A 7,119-nucleotide genomic window follows, 5' to 3' on the forward strand; every position below is an offset into this window, starting at 1 on the left:
AAAACTCCACACAATTAAAATACCATTGTTTCTCAAGTGCTCCCTTTTATTTTTATATATATGCTTGAAAATGTTGTACCTGTATGTATTCAGAATGTGTGGGGGTGGTTTATTTTAGTATAAACATGATTGCCCGACTGAAGTACATGTGGACAACTATAAAGTGGAGCAGGTGGAGAATGTCACAAGTATTGTACGTCTTCTTTCTCATCTCGAGATCTAAATTACCATAAAATGATAGAAGTGACACATGTGATGCCAATCTGCTAGAGAGACTCTTGAACTGATTGAAATAATCACCACTTTTTATTCCTCTCCAGTAGGCAGATATTCTTAGTGAAATCTTTTCTTTTGGAAGTTCATTCTTGTTAAAACCTGAATTGAGGCTGAAAAATAAAATGAGCATGTGGGAAAGGGCAGCGGAGAGGACATATCTGAGCTGTAACCATAGCATAACAATTGCAGTGATTCACTAGAGCCCGGGGCATGGGCTACAGACCATGAAGGCATTAACCTGCAGCAAGTCAGCAACACAGATGTGACCCCAGAAAAGGTGACTGAACCATGCCCAAAGACTGACTGAATCAGGACCAAGGCTGCTGGGCTTTCAAATGCCTCCTCTTCACTGCGTAGCTCATCTCATTTTCTCCATTTGGAAGGCATGTCTTGGTTTTTGTATGCACCTGGCATAGCAGGGTGTGATCCAGCTGAATGTCTCAACATTTGTGTATTCATTTAGTTTAAGTTAGGTGTCAGTGCAAGCAGTCTGAAGAGAGAAGTGCCCGCCCCTTAGCCTCTGGCTTGGGCCTCAATGAATCCAACTCAGCTTTCTTTGCTGCTTGGAGGAAGTCTCCAGATTAAAGAAGGCAAACTGAGCTCATCTTGGCTCTCAACATTGCTTGTGTTGACAAAGAAAAAAAAAAAAAAACAGCCGTGAATTAACAATTTATGAGTCATGCAAATTAGAAGGTTTTCGTAGCTGTGTCTTTTTGAAACATAAAACTTAAATCTGAAAACTAAAGGCCAAGTTTCAATAGTTGCAGTACAGGATTTGGAATAGGGACCTGGACATTCTTTTAGTTATTTAAGTCTCTCTGTGCCTCAGTTTTGTTCTCTCAAATGGAAACAATCTCATGGGCACTCTGGTAAAGGGGAATCTTTATTGGATGGCATTTTTAGAAATGAGAAATTGCTGTTGTTATTATTACTGCGACTAAGAAAGTGCCATTTCTTTGCAATTAATGGCTGGATGGAGGGTCCAAGGTGAAAGAGAAAACTCTTAACACAACCAGTTGCAATTCACATTAATATAACTAACCCAGAGGCAATAATACTTTTATTTATTTCACACATGTATTACTTCGCCCTTGTGCCCCTTGTGTAATCCAGGGCACTTTGAGAAAAGCACAAATGCAAAAACTGGAGTGCAATTAAACAAACATTCTAGGCTAGTCTAAAAATGCCAGATAAAATACTTAAAATAAAAAATCGTAACATCAGACATGATTTAATAAAAGGAGAGAGGGTGCCTAGAAAACAAAAGTGGGCAGTGACTCCACACAGTGGGGTGACAGTGACTAGTACTAAAATCACTCACAGGGAAATAAACCTACGGATGTTAAAAGATGTGTAGACGTGGCACTTTAGGGAGATGATTTAGTGGCAGACTTGGCAGTGCTGGGTTGATCATTGGACATGATGATCTTAAAGGTCTTTTCCAACCTAAATGATGCAATGATTCTGTGTTCTATATAAGTTGAAACTTTCATTATTATTATTAGAAACCATGAGACTTATGACTGTGTAATGATGATCAAATTGTGCTAGGCATTTCCTGATCCTGGATAGCAGACTCAGCAAAGACCATTCTTAACCTTTGAATGCTGTATTTAGCAAATGATCTCCATCCCCTTTTTTTTAAAAAAAAAGGTAAGCATTGTTACAGCAATTTTACCAGGAGAAAAGCAGCTTTGGAAAGTGAAACAAGCTGCCTAGGGTCACACAAGAAGGCACCTGCAGATCTAGTAATAGCATTCACATTGCTCAACTCCCAATATAGCAACCAGTGCAGAGTCTGTGCCCTCTTGCAGAGCTCGTGCCTTGGGTGTTCCTTTAGCAGCTCCCAGGATCTGCTTCCTCTGCCATAGTGTCCAGGTTTGCTAAACAATGGAGTCTCAAATAATTTTTGCTGCAGCTACTTGGTTTATAAATTACATGGATAAAAAGAAATAAAGGACTATACATGTCCTTCCCTTTGAAAAAGGAGCTTAGGCCAAAAGAATATGGTTAAATGGAAAGGTAGAAGATTAGTGATACTTACATATTTTTTTGTTTTCTTTACCTCGCTTCTCTTCAGCATTTTCATAATGCCTTGCACAAAAGGACCTTGCCTACACGTAGGTCTCCTGGGTCCTACTGCAGCACAGATAAACAAGCGTTATAAAACTCTCATCTTGTATAAATATGAAATAGTTCACTCTTCATTGAATTGGAAGGTGCCTGACCCTAGCAATCTGTTTAAATATAAGCTATTTCTGCTCTTTCCTTCACGGCTCTGAAGATGTCAACCCCAGGGACTCAGCAGCTGAACGTATTTCCTGGCACCTCAATAAGGTTTATCAATTCTCTGACTTCTGACCTGGTGTTTCTGAGCATGGCTGAGATGATCGGTAATTCCCCCATAAATGCTCCAGTGTCAGGGAGGCTTAATTGCTTGGCGGCATGAGAAAGTGTTTGGTAGTTCAATGACAAAAGGTCTTAGAGAATGTGAAATGGAAGCCAACAGTTCTCCTTTGCTGCCCTGCCTCTCCCCTCCATAATGTATCCAACATTTGGCTTTTTCAGGGCTGTGGCACCAACGTTAGGAGAGCAAACCCTGATCTTGCTGTTTATGGTATCCATGTGATCACAGGAAGATCAGAAGTTACAAGTTATAAGTGCAGCTCGGGTAATTTTGTAAACAGCAGTAGCACCAATTTCTTTTACAGCAAGTAAGAAAAAAAAAAAAAGACATTGCTGCTGGAAATGAAGAGCATACAGAGCAGCTGTTTCAAATTTGTCTGACGCTGTTATAAAACAAGTTTAAAGTGTTAACAGTTGTACCCATGGCACAGTTTCTCCTGCTGTGTGCACACTGACAGCTTTCCTTTATGGCGTACAACTGAGCTACCACATTTGTGCTCAGTTCCCTTGCCTTTCCTCTGACATGCATTTCCACAGCTGTTGGCTGCAAATGGCTGGGCAGATTCCGAGTGGACTTGCAGGCTGGTGGGCAGGAATGCTGTGCAGCCAACCACAGCTGTCATGCCATGCAACAGCATGTGCTGAGCTGACCAGTGCTGAGGTCATCCTCAAGCCTTCTGCCCCACCTTGTTAAACCTGTGCTGTCTTCTGATCCCAGGCTGAGAGTCACACCTCCAGCTTTCCAGAGAGCCACAAGTGTTTCCCACTCTGCCTGTCGCATCAAGGCGATGGCAGAATACAAGCAGGAAAGGGCGGAGGAGGTAGTGGCTCTGAGCAGCTTAGTCCGTCCCCAGGCCAAGAGAGCAGCCATTGGCCTTGGACAGATAATGGAGAGGAAGAGAAGGTGAGTTGGTGAGGGGCTGCTGGAGCATCCTGTCCTACCTCTTGCAGTGACACACCTGGGACGGTGTGCTCTGCTTTCCTCTCTCTGGGCTGAAAATGCTGAGATCTGAAGGAGTCTTTCACCCCAAGAGGAGAACTGCAACTCCAGTTTGGATGAGCTGGGGTACATGCCAGAGAGTGAGGAAACAGTGCTCCTTGAAGGTGAGTAAAGAGAATGCTGTGGCTTTGCATTGTCCTTAGAAGCACAGCAGGGGATATTTGTACCTCCCTCTGTCAAGCTGCAAAGCATTTCACTTTAACAGGCTGCTGCTGAAGCCAGGACTATTCCATTTTGTTTCAGTCGGGCAAGAAATTCGAAGAGAACCTAGACAGCAAAGCAATAGATAAAAAAATCAGAGCGGCAAACTGTGAAAGAATAGTTTCTGGGGAACTGTGAGAGTTAGGACCCAGAATCTGGAAGTGAAGAAGCAGTTAGAGCGATGCTTCCGACAAGATACCAGCCACAGGGAGAAACCTTGGCCCAGCTGTGAGACAGAAATCGAGTATAGTTGAGACAGAAAGTGCAGAGCAGACTGGGTGAGTGAGAAGCTGCAGCACCTGAAGTTCATGACCACAGTCCCCAGTGTGAGCAGCTGTGAATCCATACTTTGCTCCTGCAAATGTCGGTTGATACTACCAGCAGTGCAGAAAGAGGGATGAGCTGTATGGTGTGGGGTCACTGCTGGGGGGAGGGAGGATGGGTAATATCTCCCCATAGCACAAGGAACAACCATCCTTTTCCTTCCCACAGCAGCAGGAATGGTAAGTCTTGTCTCAAAGTCTTTGGGACTCTCCATCCCAGATTACATAGCCTGTAACACACGCACACCAAGTACATAGGTGGTCCCAGAGTCGCACTCAGCTTTGAGAGGGAGGACTTATGAGCAGGTGAGAGGGAAAGTTGCTGTCGGTGTTTATGTATGGGTGAGGAATGTAAAGATCCTGAACAAGGAGAGGAGATGGAAACAAACTCACTGCAGCTTCTTAACTTCACTCTATTCATCTCTCACCTCTCCAGCTTCCCAAACCCATCCTTCAGCAATGAGTCTGGCCTGTATGGGCTACTCATGTGCGTATTTGTAGGACAAATTGAGGATGTGAGTGGAGTAAGAGTCTGGTTAGAAGATCAGTGTAAATACCTAATACCTACACTCGGGTTTGCAGCTGTGTGCTGGCACAGAAATGAAACAGTGGATGATCATGTGTGTCTAAACTACCCCTATCCTTGTGGGAAAGATGATAAGTCACTATTGGGGTTTGCATATGAGTTTCAGGAGGATTATTACATTTTACAGACAACTTTTCAACAGAAGAACAGGTTATAGGGTACATCTTGAAGGCTGCTGACAGGAGGAGGTGGCACATGGGGACAGGTCAATGATTAACAGGCTGAAAATACTTCAGTGAAAACCACAGGCAGAAACCTTAGCAATGGAGAAAAGAGTAATAAGAGGATAGGAAAAGGGGAGTTATCAGCCAGCTCTTAGGAAGCAATACGTAAACTGGGAGACTTCTGAGCAGGGATCCTCAAGCCCTTACTGTCACAATTAGCCTCCTGAAGGTGGTTGGTGTTGCTGGGACTGTCACTTGTGTTGCCTGTTGAGTTTACTCATTTCTTTATTAACCCCCCTGCAGCAGGGGTAATCGTGAGAGGTTTAAGGAGACCAAGGGAAAAGCTGGCACAGTGGCTTTGTAATAACGCCTATTTTTGAAACAATGTGACGGTTCAACACCTTAAAATGGGATCTGGGATGAACTGCTTTGACTTCCTATTCTGTTATTCATAGTCAAGGCTGGATTAAGACCATGTCAGCGTAGGCCTATTTCTAATCAGTTCTCTAGGGAAGAAAGCTTTCTGCTTTCCTGGTGTCAAAGAAAAGCCTGAAAAACTCCATTCAAAAATTTCTACCACCTTTTGAAGACAATTTGTAGACAAGAGCTCTGTGGTGTGAGCTGCCTGTGCTTATTACCGAAGTACTGTTGTTACCTGCGATTAGTAGGCGGTACTCTCCTTCAAGTGAGCTCGTTCACTTCTGGGGTCAGAAGGTGACACAAGTTCTTCAGCAGCATGATTGGGAGTAGGTGTCGATAGCCATTACTCATTCTCAGTGGTGCCTCCTGCATTTCTAGGATGGGCACATCACCTCCCTACTTCGGGAAGACCACAGATGTGACCCTCTCACTTCTACTCCAGCACTTTCTGGCCATGTGTATTTACTGCAGAGAGGGAAATAGCTCCACTCACACCCAGGGTCTTTCACCTGGCCCTTAGTTGCTCTGAGAAAAAGGGCTGCAGCGAACAGGCAAGGAACCCTGCACTGCTGAAACTGCAAGCTGAGTATCTCTTTTTAAAGAAAAGCAGACCGCATTGCTTTGGTTCCAGAAGTTAAATGCCAAAATCAAAGTGCCTGGGAGCAGGTGGTTTATACATACTGAGCTGCTGCTGGTATGCACATCTGGTGCACTGAAGGCATTGCCACTCTGCTAGCAAAGCCCACTGAATGCAACTCATTTTTACTGCAGCACACTGCATCTGCACAACATCTGCAAGCAGATCCAGGAGAGTTCTCCAGCAAGGAGTTCAAAGCCTCGCTAGTCTGGACACGTGTGGACAGCCAGCAAAAGCACTCACTGCACTCTGACTGGACCAATGTGTCAAAGGGGTAACCAATGTCCTCAAGATGGACAACTTGGGGTGACCTCTGTAATGGGGGGATGTGATGCTGTATACAGCTTTTGAGGGCAGAGTAAGATGTTATCCTCCTTTTTATACTTACAAAAGGGTTTGATGTTTTAATAAAAGCTTTGGATACAACTTCCTTATTTTTGCTTCTTTCTGCAGCATGTATATACTAAGATGGCATAACCAAGAATGAAACAGAGAAGCACATCTGGTGTAAAGGACCTGTGACACCAAGCGGTGTTTCACTGCCTGGTCTGCTCCTGTGGTGACAGAGAGTGATAAGGCAGTGAGTAGGGCCTTTTACCTGTTTGAAGGGAATTCATCACCAGCATCACCCACTATCAGGCACTGCACAGAATGTGCTTGGTTGCTGCGGTGGGAGGTTGTACTGTCACAAGTGTTATAGCTTGGGTTTTCACTTAATGGCCTTTTAAATTATGAACCATTCAAGTTTCTGCTGCTGCTGTTTGCCCTGTTCCCTCTATACTCACCCTATATACTATGTACGTCCCCCTGCTCCTCTCTCCCTGTCCCTCTCCTCCTCTTGGTACTCAGGCATATGAACAAAGCCAGTAGACTGTCTTTGCACCTTGTTCCCTCTGAGTTTGTTTGCATCCCTCTCCCTGCACCACGAATCTCTCACTGACTCTCACTGAAAGGTCAGAATGGCTTCCTTAGCCAGGCTGAGGTGACAAGTCCTATCAAAACAGTGAAAGGGCATGTTATTTCTTTGTGTAGAGAAAGAAAGAAAACCCTATTATAAGTCCTACAGTACATGTGGCCACAAGTTAGTATTTCTACTTACTAGGCAT

Source organism: Corapipo altera, unplaced genomic scaffold, assembly GCF_003945725.1.
Source record: "Corapipo altera isolate COAL_440 unplaced genomic scaffold, ASM394572v1 48b, whole genome shotgun sequence".
Lineage (NCBI taxonomy): Eukaryota > Metazoa > Chordata > Aves > Passeriformes > Pipridae > Corapipo > Corapipo altera.